This window comes from Pinus tabuliformis, chromosome 3_2 (genome assembly GCF_031772625.1).
Source record: "Pinus tabuliformis cultivar Carrire ecotype Pingquan chromosome 3_2, CPIR1, whole genome shotgun sequence".
Taxonomy (NCBI): Eukaryota; Viridiplantae; Streptophyta; class Pinopsida; order Pinales; family Pinaceae; genus Pinus; species Pinus tabuliformis.
In genome coordinates, this window is record NC_142302.1 from 110,833,983 (window position 1) to 110,849,676 (window position 15,694).

The following is a 15,694-nucleotide window of genomic DNA, read 5'->3' on the forward strand; positions in this document are numbered from 1 at the left end:
TTCAGGAAACCTCTTTCGAGGCAAGAGTTCATCAAAACTGTGGAAAAATCAGTGCTGGTCATAGAGAAGGGTTATGCCTCTGTTTTGGGCATACCCTGAGCATCAAAATAATAATAATAATAATAATAATAATAATAAAGACCCTTGGGTGCAAACCTCTTTGAGGCGCCCAAGGCAGATGGTAGGGGTGAAAACCTCATTGAGGCGCCCCTGCTGTCTCTCTCTGAAAAAATTGGAAAAAAGACCCATGGGTGAAAATCTCTCTGAGGCGCCCAAGGTAGATAGTAGGGCTGAAAACCTCATTGAGGCGCCCCTGCTGTCTCCTCAAAAAAAAAAAAAAAAAAAAAAACCAAGGAAAAGAAAAAGAAAAGAAAAAAGGAGGCAGAAACAGAAAAACAGGCTCCAGCTTTGGAAATTAATGCAGGTTGCAGGTATTCCATGCAGAAAAGGAGGCCTCTCAACACAAGGATAAGGGTCCCTACCATGCTACCAGGTGACCTCACCAGCACTTCCTCCAGAAACACTCATCTCTTCCAAGGTTTGGGCACGATCTGGTCATAGTTTAGCCTCCTACAGGAAGCTATAGGACTTTCTACAAGAAGTTCTGTATTTCTACAGGAAACTTCCTGTAGAATCTTGGGACGGGCCAGGACCGACTATGTAGAAGAATTTGAAGCTCGAAGTCCAATAAGGAGGCATTCAACCAATGTTTTTCTCCATCACCCTCTGTTGTCGCCTCCTTCCACCACCATTGCTGCCATACAATTGAAATACCTGCACAGGCAAACCAGAACGTTGGACTCTCAGGAGAAATAATTTTTAAATGGAAAATAAAGCATGTAGAGGTCCAATGCGCTACCTGTCAAGGCAATCCGAGGACCCTGCAACCGTGAACGTGACTCCACCATTTCGGCATGCACCCTAGGAGGAGAAACGGCTACATGATGTCCTACAGGAATCCTGTAGCAGTCAATCCGGCTAGAGAACACACCATGAAGATACCTGAAACTCATGAGCTGGCGCATGCACCATCCACAACTAGGCAACCGGTCTCATAACTAGAAACAGTCAGTGAAAAGGAGCTCCCATTCCTGTGCACGAAGCGGCAGCAAGTGGATCCATCACCCTCGTCCTGAAGCATGAGAAAAATGACGTCCACAACCACACAGGTAAGTACCTCACCCTGTTTCGTCAAATTACATGAACAATGCTCTAAAATGTGTGTAAATATGAAAATGAATGGGTTGAGTAAGTCGGGTAGCCATTCAATTGGCCACCACAACCAGCCCGACGGTCTCGTCTGATTCGAAAAGCTTTGGGTGTGTCGACGAGAGAAGAAATGGACACGTGGGAAGCGTCTAGTCGGAGAGAAGCGGCGATCTAACAGGAGTGGCGACGGTAGATATACAGGGAATAATTCGACGGTCAGGCAGATACACAGTGGAATGATAGCAGGTGACATCAGCCAACGGGCCAACAGGGACAACTCACCCCCGCGCCACGAGTTCCGCCGAGATTCAAATCCACCGGCTAGATCGCGTATGGCGCACTACACTCATTTACTCTCAACCGCTTTATAACCGAGTATGCATCCACAATTTCTTGAAGGTTGTTACTCCGAGTTCTCAGCCTGTTCAAATGTCCTGTTGTTGCACAGAAGGCCCAGAACCACTGAAGCGCTCCCCAGAACCCGTGCACAACTTCTACAGGAAGCTGCGCTACAGGAAGCTGCACTATAGGAAGCTCAACGTTACGGAGGAAATTAAACTGTTCACGTCAAAGGTGGCAAGTCTGGAATGAGGTAAGCCTGAACATAGTCCTCCCATGCAATTGGTTCGAAAGGTGGTGAAGTTGACGTATTAAGGGGGTAGAAAACCGTAAATTACAGTCTATGCATGAATTTTCAAGCGTCTTCTTATTTCTACATGAGAATTGTCGTCGTAGTGTGTATGCGGGATTTTATACAGGGTTTGGTTCATAATTGAGCCACTGTCAAGGCTCACCTGTAGACAGTCGTGAATTTATAAACTGTGTGCATGATAGAGGTGTAACTCTGTGCTCTGTCTAAGGAAATCCCAAAGATCCATCTTTTTATACGTGCCAGCCAGCTCAGGCCAACACAACAAGCTTTTACCATGCCAGGTGGGTTCATTAGGAAAGAGCCTACAAACTCAAAGAAGCTACGGGAAACCCCTGAGGTGGTAGACCTGTTTTCTCATGCACGATGGATGTCATTCTATGACAAGCTTCAAAGTCACGATGACGAGGTTGCAGAAGACTTCCTGCGATCCTTGCAGCCAAAGTCAAAAACATTGGCTGTTGTCAACTTCAGAGGTTTGACCCTCAGACTCACCCCACAGTTCATTAGCGGAGTCACTGATCTACCGATGGGGGTACCTTGGGATAAGGAGGAGATAAAACTGGGCCAGAAGGCTAAGAAGGAGTTCTTTTTGCCGGAGGAGCAATTCTCAGAAGACAAGAATGGAGTTCGAAGAACCAGCCTACAGTCGTTCTGAAGTGAGGTCAGCCTCCAAATTATGAAGTATATCACGTGTGAGGGGTGATTTAGCATCATGTATGGATATCATTTCCAGCTGCTCACAGAACTTAGGCACCAAATGGACTTACCATCAGAGAAAAAGTTGAGCATTCCTTACTTCCTCATGCAGTCCATGACTGAGTGTGCCATTAAATTGAGAGAGGGGATGCCAGACCAGATAGCCCATCATGGGCTCATTAAGCTCCTCGTGGAAGATGCACTCCACACATACATCGTCCCTCTCTCCTGGGAAACCTTTCGAAATTTGACTAAGGATGATGACATCCGAGTGCTGGCTGAGGAGCTCACCTCCTCCAGCAGCGAGGAGAAGGAACCAATTCAAACAGAGAAGAAAGAAAAAGGCCAAGAAACCATGGCCAAAGCACCAAAGAAAGAGCACAAGGGAAAACAAGAGAAAAACCAAGCTGCCAAAACAGAGGGTGACAAAACCACACTAACACCCAGGGAGAAACGACTACAGAGCAGGGTGGAAAGGACTAAAAAAGTCCATGTCAGTGAGGGCACCTCTAAGGCAGCTTCAGCAAAATTGAAAGAAAAAGCACCCTCAGCCAAGCAGGCTAAAATGGTGCCATATGTTTCTACAGGAAAGTTAAAAACGACTTCTACAAGAAACCAGAAATCAGGCGCTATAGGGCTTTCTACAGGAAGTCCTGAGAAAAGAACACAGAAGGAGAAGACGGCTGAAATTCTTGCTCGGGAGGCGGCAGTTGTGCTGGCCACCCTAAGTACCTCTCCCAAGCCAAAGGAGAAACACAAAAGGAAGACTCCTCTGTATTTCAAAGTGAGGAGAAGTTTAAGAATTAAAACCGGTTGGCCCCAACCTCCATCTAAAGACCCAATTACCATTGAAGACACCCCTAACTCGGTAAAGGAGAAGTCCCCCTCCAAATTATTAGTCTCTTATGAGTGGGGGAGCCCCAAGACAACTACCTGGAGGGAGAGAATGGAAAGGTCAGCTTCAAAAACCCTCTACAGGATGCTGAAGCAATTCTACAAGAAACATTAGCCAGGCTCAAGGAGACTGAAAGAATGGAGGGGGAGGCAGCCACCTCACCACAAAGGGAAGAAGAGGTAGAACACATTATGGAGCCTAGCCCCCAGCCCAGCTTGAGCTCTTATTATAACTTTTTGGACGCTAGGAAAATTATCCCACAAAAATTCACAGTACCGCTTTTCTTTGCATTGGAAGAAGAAAGAGTGCGGACCCACACATGGATGAGGATAGCTAGATCTAAAGGAGTAGCAGATATAGGCCCCTTGGAGGAACAACTCAAGGAGACAAGAAGCGAATTAGCTATGGCCAAACACGTGGGGAACTGCCATCGAGTATTTCTACAGGAAGAGAATGAGAAGCTCAAACTGCAGCTACAGGAACAGAGGAAAGAAAGGGGCACAGAATCAGAGGACACTACAGCAGAACCTCAATGAAAAGAAGGAATGAAAGCTGGTCTTGAGGAACTAAACCAGCATCTACAGGAAAGGGAATTGAAAGCAACCATAGAGATACAAGCTCTAAAACAACAGTTGCAAGAAAAAGAGGCACAACTGGCCTGCATGGCCAGTTGGGCTATGGATGCTCTACAATGTAGGCATCCGACCAAATCTTATGGCTTATACCTACGGGACCAGTGGCTGCAGTTCAAAATTAATGCATTAGCATAGAGGGGTATCTCCTAGATCCAAAACCCCCAGCAGTTCACAATTTTATGCAACAACAGCTCCACAAAGGACAAAGCCAAGCTATCAGAGTTCTACCTCCATAATTTTTCCCTTCCTAATGTAACTTCATGGGATCCCAACGCAGTTGTGGGAGATATGCAGGTGATGGCATTTACCTCATGGTTAAACCATGAAGAAAAGAGAGCGACAGAGGTCAAAGATGTTATGAACCGAGAGTTACATGAACCACTGATAATCAGAGCAGAGCAAGGGGACCCCACTGCATTGATATACACCCACCGACACCTAACAACCAACCCTCAGGCTTTACTAAAATACATGGATCAACAGGCTCAGGCTATAGCACATTTCGAGGATATGGAGAGATTATTAGGGGACAATTGTGTCCATGCTTGCACCCGAAGGTGGAACACATTGTCCCACAACCTCAAAATCAGGGAGTATCACACTCCAACTAGAATGAGGGAGGGCCTAGTACGGGTACCTCACTACAAGAAGTCCATGCAAAACCTCTAGGCCAGCTGGATCGGCCTCAAGCTAAGCCCACCTTTGCTTTTGGGATTGGTAGAAGGCAGCACAGGAAAAGAAGAGCATAAGCAACGGGGAGAGGTGGAAAAGAAGGTCAGGTTCCATGACAGTGAGGAGGATACTACTTCAGAAGCCTGGGATGTGAGAGTGGCGGTTAATTCAATGAAGGACGAGGAGCTGGATTAGTTGCTCAGGGATGAGCAATCATTTTAGTAGGGGGGTGATGATGAGCCCCAAATTTGGTAACATTTTGGGCTCATTTGGCCTAACTACCCTTGTTCAATCCTTCATTTTTCATAACTTATGCATTATTTTTTAGTATGTTTATGTCATTTGTACGAATAAGGGTAGTCACTATTCCTAGGTGGCTAACACGTGCTCATTTCAGTATTTTTTGACACATGTTGGAGCAAAACCGAGCAGACATGGGCTAGGAGACAGCTCAGCTTGGGTTGAGGATTCATAGGGGGGTTGTCTATGGCATTAAATAGCCTCCCTAGGGATCTTCACCCCCAACTCCGAGCTCCAAAGGCCACCAAAACCGGATCTAGAAGGCAACCAAACAGATTTCTTGGAAGGAGTTGTTCACTCATAGTTTGGGCAGCCAAGTCCCATAGATTTAGGAGGCCAGCTAGGGCCTCGTGGTGTATAAATGTTAAGGCCTCAGCCTTCGAAAGGGACTTTTGAAAAACTCTTGCACATTTTGCACTACAGTGTTGCTGGCTCTGTTTTGTTCTTTTGTAGCCATTGTTGGCATAACTCTTGACATGATTATTTTTTGATAATGGGAAGCAGTCAGATTTGATATCAGCTTTGAGTTTTTTATAGGAGCCATAGCTCTCAGGGTTGCGCCCAACCTGAGAGCCTAGGGCCTCCTTCTTTGTATTGTTATCTTTCCTTTCAACACTGTGATTTTCCTTTTATGCATTTGAAACAAAGTTTTGTTGAGCTAGATTCAATTGTGTTGGTTAAGTAGGTCATTGTTGAGGAATAGAATTGCTTCAGATGTGTAGAATAGATTGATAGGATAATAATTGATAAAGCTCTAAAAAAAAAGGTTACCTGCACTCTCAGTTTCACCTCTCCCTTATTGGATCAGGGGCTGGAATTGTAGAAACAGTGCTGCCCAACAAAACACTAGTTTGCTTGACCATGCAATATTTGGTGTAATGTCTTCATGTGTAGAAGTTAATCATGCGTTCAGACCTTTTTAGATGTTTCTTTGATTAAGTGTTGTACATGGTTCTCTTTGGAAATAAAGTTGCTGTTCATTTGTTTCGTTGACAGTTCGGATAGATTAGCTAAGATTTTGATTGTATGCAGGATTTGGTTGATTCAGTTAAGTACACACCGTGCAGGGCATATCCATCTTTCTCTCATCCACCTAAGCTTCGTCCAAGCTAGCTGCTCCATCTCCTAGTTAGCTTCCTCATCTCACAACTACTCTTCTGTCCACGTAACCCTACCTTCTTGCTCTTCCATTGCCTTAGCCTTCCTTAAGTCAAGTTAGTTTTCCACATCCTCTCATCACTTCATCCATCAGTCACTGGCTCATCTCAGACCCCTACCCTACCTCCCTATCCATTCATGCATCCTCTTTCACTCATCCATCCTCCAAAATCCAATTTTAGAACATCCTGTAGAAATTTCTGAACATCCTGTAGAAATCCCTGAAACATCCTATAGAACCCCCACAACTTCCTGTAGAAGCTCACAAGTGAGGTTGCTGGATAGCCAAACTTTGTGAAACTCTCTGGAAGGGTGTTAGGGACTCCTTAGACCTTCTCTGCGCCTTCCTAACCTTTTCCAAGCATTTCCCTCTCTTGATCCACCCCTGCACAGTGAAAAGCCAGTTAAAAGCACATGTATGATAATTCTGATAACTTAATCAAAAATAAAAAAACATGTGTTCTTTAGATAGAGATAGCATAGGCATGTGCATTTTACCTTTGTAGAAGTAATGGCATCTTTTTCAATAGTTTTCATCCTCTCCTTTGCATCAGTAAGACTAGCTGGTAGAATTAGGGTTTGCTAGGGTTTATGTTATTCTTTGACTTTCAGTTTCTTTTTGCAAGTAGATCAGCTTCCTTTGAGTTAGCTTCCATCCATCAGGTACAAAGCTTCTTCTAAGAGCTCATAGAAGTTGGCTTGAGCCCCTAGCGGACTTGTGCCAGCTGACCAAGTGACAGCTGCGGCAAGAGCTAGTACTTGTGCATACAGCACCATCGCTTCCAAGTTTGTTATGAACTACCGGGTTGATAAGAGTAAAGAAGGGAGTCCCAGGAGTTGCAGCATTATTGCTGCAATACTGGAGCCCACCACCTGCGTACTGGTAAAGGACAGCACCAGTACAAAATCATTGTAAAAGAAGTTTCTAATTGAAAGAAGGTAGAGACATATTGTAGCAGGTGGTTTTCACCCACATTGGGTTTCCACCTTATATCTGGTGTTCTTTGGTGTGACTATCTATTTTTTCTTGTTCTTGCTCATTATTATATGGTACTGACATACAAATTAATGATCAATATCTGAAGAATAAATTAAAATATAAATCTGGAAGATATATTGAAAAGAATTTAATAATACTGATTCGCCCCCCACCCTCTCAGTATTATTTCCAACAGTTTATTGTCATATTCATAACATTTCTGATGATAAAATGAAAATTCAGTTAGCTGGACTTAGAATGGGGGGAACAACTTTAATCTGTTGGGAAAGTAAAACTCAAATAGATGTAAAGTGGAAAGGTAAAGTTATCTCTTCATGGTCTAAGTTTTTAAAATCTATTAGGAAACAATTCTATCCTTTATGATACATGCAACAAGCTATTATTGATTCGCAACACTTGAGGCAATGTAAAGGGTAGAGTATTCAGGAGTTTACTCAGGAGTTTAGAAAGAAAGCATTGGTCCTTGGTATTTCATTGGATACACGTGAAACATTATTAAAATACATCGGAAATTTACATTCATATTTGCAGCGTATATTATTGATGTTTAATATTGATGATTTTGATGAAGTGTGTGTTCAAGCCATACATATTTAATTAGGTGGCAGACCATTCAAGTTTTCACCCCAATCATCCAAAGAGTTGGAAATCAATGATTCCAATGACAGTAAAGGGAAGAACAATTTGAAGAGAAACAAATCAGCAATAGCTCAAAAGGAAAGACCTACATGTTCTCATTACCAGAGAATCATTCATGATGAATCTAAGTTTTGGAAACTTCATCCTGAACTTAAGCCCAAAAAGTTCCTTAAAGAGAAGGATGAAAAGAAAGAAATTGCAGCAATCCAGTAAGATCTAGGTTCTGATTTAGGTGATGAAAGGAGGATAACTGCCATAGTTTCAAGAGGTAAAACTTTTGACACTGGTTCAAGTTCGAATACTATTGCATCTTCATCAAACATAAATCCTTGAAATGAGGATAAAAGAGTTGAATTATTTAACATAAACTTCTAAGAACACAAAGATAGAGACAATGTTTGACAGTGGATCACAGGCCAATTTAATATTTGAATATTTAGTTAAGAACTTGGGTTTGGAGACACGGAATCATCCAAGACCTTACCCATTAGGATGGCTAAATAAATCAACTCAGATAAAAGTCACAAAACAGTGTCGATTAATATTTTCCATTAAAGCTAATTACATTGATGAAGTGGAATTAGATGTGGTTCCATTAGACATTTGTGGAGTTGTCTTAAGAAGTCCTTACCTTTATGATTGTGATGCAATATTTTATAGAAGACAGATCAAATATCACCTTAAGAAATATGGAGTTGAATTTATTGTCACAATACATCAAAGTAAAAATCACTTGAATTTAGTTGTTGCTAATCATATGAAGCAATTAATAAATTCAAATAAGATATTTATAATCATGCATGTAAAGGAACAACATAAGAATCGACGTGATGTTTTTTCAAGTTATGAGCCTTAGCTTAAAGATAGTTTAATCAAAGAGGTAGAAAATTTTTCAATTCTATTTAAAGAAACCAAACATCTTACTCATAACCAGGGAATACAACATGAGTTACAGTTGATGTCCAAATATCCTCTTCCTAATATCAAAATGAATCAATTCAGTCCAGGTTTGGATGTTATAAGTTACAGAGATACAAGTTTGTATTGGGGAAAGTCAGTGTTAAATTTCTCTTGTATTGTGTCATCATTTCATGTTTCAAACAGTTTGGAAGCCTCTTTTCAAGTGGAGAGGAAGCCTACTTGTTTTCATATCAAAGCCTTTTCTAAAGCAGTGTCAAAGTATCCAATACATCTAAGGGAAACTTATGCATCCAGGGAAAGTGATAATCAATGGAAACTTCATTTAATGAATAAGGAAACAGTGATTCAAACAAATCAATGGACGTTTCAATACTTTCAAAATCAAACTAAGTTACAATAGTTTCCACATTTTAGTTTGATGGGTTTATTGCAGCAAGTTCACTTAGTAATCAAGAATCAAGAAAGTATATCAAGCCAAGTAGATGGTTTGATGTCAAAAATGTCTTTGATTGTCTCTATCATTTCGCAATATAGATTGTCAATACATGTCAATAGTATTGAACAATATCATGTAGAGATTGTTTTGAAAGATGTGTGTGAATCACTAATTCATGGTACTTCGTGGAAAGTAGTCAATTTCCATGTTCATAATAGGTTGTTTAACCATCTTCGCAAGTTGTTCATACTGTAGATGGATGGAACAGTTCACATATTCAAAATGTGCCATAATCAACATCATCGGGGTCATCACTTTTAGGTGGTTGATCGAATGTATTGGTACATCATCAGGAAAATATGGAAAGTAATGGAGCTCTACTCTCATCTTCTATCCATCTATTCAAACTTTTGTGATCCAAAAGCTTTCAAGTGGAGAGGATTGATCCAAGAGGATCTTGTCAGTCTAGCATGAGTGGAGTCTTCAGTGGTTCAACATCGAAGTGATTGTCAAATGATCATTGTTCGATGAGGTCTTGAACTTTATTAGCTTTGCCAGTTTTGTTGTAAGCATTCAGTCTCCAGTGTCTTCAGCTTTGACAGTGATGTTTATGGTTATGGTTGTCCAGTGTTGGTTTTCATAGTGATATGGTGTTATACCTAGTTTTCAACATGTGGTTTTCGTCAGTTCCGCCAAAATTTGGTCATCCACATGGGATTGCCATCCATTTTGCAAGGTTTGGTTGTCGATAAGGGTTTGGTGTCATGTGATTTTTGTCGAAAATGTCTCTTTGTGACAAAGAAGTGTGTATGGGTTTATTATTAAAAAAACAAGTGATATAAAACCTAAAACACCTAACACATTGATTTTAACCTAAGTCTAAACCCTAATACACCTAACTAACCTATTCATAAAGTCATTCATTCAAATGCATTAAAACCTAATTTACAAACCTCTTGGGCCATTACAACACCATATCACATTACAAAACATTACAAATGAAAATAATATAAAACACAGTCCCCTAACTACAGTGGTTAGCCATGTCAGAACCGCGGGTATGTGAACAAGAGTTCACTGGGCAAAGGTTAACATGGTAGTCAGGCTATAAAACCGTTAGTAGAATATACAGTGGATGTGAGAAGCATGTGACCACATTTACCACACTGCCAACTAACCATCTCGGTTACCATGCTATTGCTAAAACTGCCAGGGAGATGTGCTGTCAGATGGCACGTCATCGACTGCTAGCTGAAATGGCCAGGAAATCAGTGTCAGATGTCAACCTGCAGTTAGACTACGGCTTGTCACATGTTGACAGTCACATATTCCACACGGTTAGAAAATCACCTGTATTTTGCGCTTATCCTATGGTAATGTTTGGGTTTTTTCATTGAGTTTTGGTGCTATGTTAATGGAATGACCATGCGAGTTATCCCTAGGTGTCTTTTATGACATAATTGTAGCCCCTACTTTCAGTGCTTATGCCAATATTGAATGTGGAGACCTCGAATGTACCTGAAACCCTATAAATTCACCTCTTTGTTCATGAAAAAGACATTAGTAGTTTTGAGTTCTAAAGTGCATATTCTGGACGATATAGGCGATTTTGTTTTCAATGTACTAGGGGAATCTAGAGTCGAATTGGAAACCGAGATAGGCATTGGAAAGCTAATTTAGAGATATTTCTTGAGATAGTGACCAGAAGTGCCTGGGTGCATGATTAGTTTGTTCAATTTTATGTGTGGTCAACCTCCTTGGATTCAATCCTAATAAAGCGGTTTCCCATCTTGAAATCAGACCCGGAGACGTAGTCCATCAGGGACGAACTCCATAATCAATATTGCTATCTAGTATCAATGTGTTTTTTTTGTTTTCACTTTCTATTACATCTTGATTATGTTTTAATTATGTCGTCAATTTCATTCCTTTCCAAGCAGTTCTCACGATAAAATCATTTTCAGTTAACATTCAGTTCACTAATGGCATTAATCAATTCTACATCAGTTTGACATATGATCATTTTAGATCACCATGCTTTCATACCACTTTGTAACACCCTCCTCCCATATCTACGGAAGAAACTGATGGGCGGGGAAAAACATGTGATGAGAGGCCACTATGATATGATTCGACCTCCTAAGTCACATTAAGGAAGTGGAACCAACAGAAACACACCATACAGACATTAATCATCGTCTAGAGGACCCTCAGGAACCAATCCAATACTTTAGACAACTTTCCTTGGGGTCCCACTGATATTTTGGATAACTTAAGCCTCGGCCGCTCCCATGCTATAGGCATGAGGGCGACCAGAAACCCAAATTCGCTCTCACAGACTTCTCTGCTAGAGACTAGAGACCAAAACTGTAAGTGCTATGCCAGCAACTCCGAGATTTGAGCCACTTTTTAAGGCCCAGAACCCAGGTTACTACCCATAATTGAACCATCTATCAAACTAGTAAAATAACATGGAAATGACAGTATTAAAGAAAATACTTGTTTAAGGCCTTGACTAGACCCCTACTAGCCATGATAAGCATTTCTTCAAACATATCATGAATATGTAATCTACAGGTTTAAATAAAAGTTATGAGAATACGGGTCTCATACTTAGCTGAGAATCACTAAGTACCATTGATGCCTCAATACATCCACTGCCATTCCATCCATTAGGTCATAGATACATTGATCATTCAGTTACAAGTAAAAACATGATGAAATCCATACATGTTGTTATCATAAAACACATACATAACCAGCATAAGAGCAATAAAAATACTCATGAAAGTACATCCATAAAGACCACATATAATCCATTGAAATGATCATAGAAATAAAAGGAGAAATAACCTTTCATTAATGATGCAAGATCCAAACTTGAGATGAGACTTCCATGTTCCACCCGACTATAGAGTTGTTGAGACAAATCTCTCTTCAGCCATTCACCTCCATGCCATATTCTAAGCATGAATGTGGGATCCCATTGAACACATCAATCAAAACTCATAAAGGGCTTCCAGAGGCCATCCACCTCAACCCATCAAATAGTGATTCCACCACCTAGTCGGAGATCACCAAAACCATCATCAGATTGGTCTCCATCCAAGCCTTCTAGGGCTTCTAGAGTGTTTGTTCCAACCAAGGCTTCCAATAATAGTAACTCAACCCAACAAGGGCTTCTAGAGTGTTTATCCAACCAAGGCTTCTAGGACTAGTAACTCAACACAAGTTATTACAGGGCTTCGAGATAATTTTTCCAACTAGGGTTTCCAAGAACTAATAACTCAATGCAAGCTAAGGAAACTTAAGAACCAATCAAAACAAAATAATGAAAGTAAACGCACAATCACCATGGATATCTAGGAAATGGCAAGGCTAGGAAATCCACTGTCAATGTCGACCATCCTCCATGCAAATGACATATCATAACCAAAAATCCACATGCTTATGCCATGCATGCCAGAACAATCGAAGGAAACATACATGCAACTCTGTACTTGCAAGAAAATTTGATGTAGTTGCCGATCGTGATGGCCTCTTGTGATTTCTTGTTCTTCCTTTGCCTTCTTGCTCTAAAAATTGATGTATGCCACACCCTCCAAGAGTATGAGAGAGAGAGAGAGAGAGAGAGAGAGAGAGAGAGAGAGAATAATGAGAGAGCTCCAAAAATGAAGTGATAAAAGATTACCAACTGATCCCGAGAAGCCTTTTTATGAGTGAGGCTCTATTTTCTTCATTTCCCATTATTTTCCTTCAATTTCTTCCTAACATGCAACATGTGACCTTTCACCTCCCTTTTCTCATAATTTCGGTTATTTTCATAAATAAATGTGCCAAAAATGTCATTTTTCCTTTCCAAATCCTTAGTCATTGTAGCTGCTAATTTCCTTAGCCATAAACAATCACAAGTGATCCCCATCACTAGGATTATGCCAAACATTCAACTTGGAATAAGTGTCCCATCATCCGTGGTTATTATTTTGCCTTTATTTACTTTTATTACATGGAATTTTTATGAGGGATATTACATATAGGAGTAACCTTTTCTAACAATAGTACTCTTCTCACTTGAATATAATTGAGGAGGCAATTGGTCAGTAGTTGGGTAGTTGGAAACCATGGAGAAAGAACTAATAAGGAAAAATGATACTCATGCAAGGGTTGACCATCTACCACTTATTCATATGTAGAAAAGGTTAGCCTTGACAAGAAATCTACAACAACAATCTCCTTTCTTGGTTTGTCAACAATAATCAAGTCAAATTGTTGCAATAAAAATTACCACTTAATTATTTGAGCATTCACATCTAGTTTATTCATTAAATACTTGATTTCTACATGGTCAATATGCATGAAGACTTGGTAACTAGTGATGTAGTTTCTAAATTTATTTAAGGAATATAGAATGACGAGGAACTTTGTTTTTAGTTACAATATAGTTTAATTCATCCTTAGAATTTTTTTTTTAATGAAATAAATTACATAGGGATGTTTAACTTCAAAATTTCCTAGAGCTGTCCCAATTTCCCTATTTGACACAGCTTTAGGAATGTGAAAGAGAAAGGTCTAGTTTGCACCTCTAAGGACAGGTGTTGTCATTAGTTTTTATCTTTATACTCTCAAATGATTCTTAACATGGATCTATGTAACAAAACCAATATCTTTGGTTATCAATAAAAATAAATAAGAAGAAATTTAACTAAAATATTTTATAAATCTCTGATAACATCCTGCAAGACTTAAGAAGCTTGTAACATATCTTTTATTTTCAGGAACAAGAGCATTTTTAATGATGGAATATGATTCCTTTAGAGGAGAGGAAATGTCCTAGAACAACTCCCTCATTCATTAGGAATATGTAATTTTTATAGATCAAGGAGAGGTTCATCTCCCCACACCTTTGAAAGACATTGCTAAGGTTTGAAAGAGCCTCTTGGAAATCATCCCCATAGGTTTGAAGTCATCCATGGAGATTTCTATTGAATCATGCACAAGAGCAAAGAATATACTAAGAAAAATCCTTTGGAAGGTCACAGGGGCATTGCACAAGACAAATGGGAGGACTTTATAACAAAAATTCCCCCAAATACATGTGAAGTTGGTCTTATCTTGATCTTTAAGACTGATTTGGATCTAATGGTACCCATGGCACCCATACTAAAAGGAAAATAGCTTTTTCCTTGCAAGCACATGAAGGACTTGGTCAATGAAGGGAAGGGGGATATATTCCTTCCTTGTGGCCTTTTTAAGTTCTCCATAGACAACACACATTATCCACATGCCATTTTTCATGGGGACAATAACCAAAGGAGATACCCATTCACTATCTCAGATCAAATAGGCGAACCTTGCTTCTAGTAATTTTTTCAATTCTTCATTCACAGTATCTTTTAATGTAGGATTCATTTTCCTTTGAGGCTAATGGAGAGGTTTTAGATCCTCCTTGATGTATATGTGGTGAGTGCACACAAAAGGAAGTACTCTTTCATTCCCTTGTTGTCCCATTCAAATGCATCAATATTTTGTTTTAAGATAGTGAGTAGTTGGTCGTCTTGGTAAGCTTAAAGTGAAGAGTTGATTTTCAGCAACTTAGAGGGTCATATTTTTATTACTTTTATGTTTTTTTTCTCTGAATTGTAAATAAACAATTATGCCCATAGACTGTCTTGGGAACAACTAGGTTTCCCTAAGGACAACTCTTCTTCTATCCCATCAATATTCATGGGAACATGATATTGGTTTTTCATAAAATTATCAATTAAATCATCTTTATAAGTCTGCGTACTGCCAAGAGTGGTTTCTAATATACACATAAGGCAAAATTATGAGAGGAAATAATGATATTCTTCTAATTCCTCTACCCATGTAGGAAATTCATTCTCAACAAGAGGTTTAGTTGGGGGTAATAATACAATCTGTTTTAAGGATTTTCTATTAGTGATGGTCATATTTCTATCCCTAAGATGAGTGGATAGCCAGTAAACTTGGTTTTGGGGTGGAGTACAAGGAATTATGTGGGATACTCCCGGGAGTCGATAGAGACTATTACATCTTCTATAATACCTTTGGTTCTACTATGGATCTATTAGCAAGCTAGAGCATAGTAGTGTTCTTTCTTAGAGATCCTTGAAGTTTAAGTTTAAACATGATTTGCTTGGTCATAACATTGATTTCAGATCCTAATTCAAAAAGAGTGTTTGGAACAACAATTCCATTTATGTGAACATCTAGTACTAGGCTTCCAATATCTAGATACTTGAGGATGATTACTCTCCTAAGAATTATATTGGCTAGCTTCCCTATAACATTGATAGTTGGGGAATCCCTTCTCTTTGTTCTAGTAATTTGGAAACATTCCTCTTTAATGAACATGTTATAGATAGGAACATTATTCATGGCTTTGAGGAGAGGTATTTTGACACATAGATTCTTTAATTCTCCCAGAAGTTCAACTTCTTCTATGGTTTGCGATTTTTGG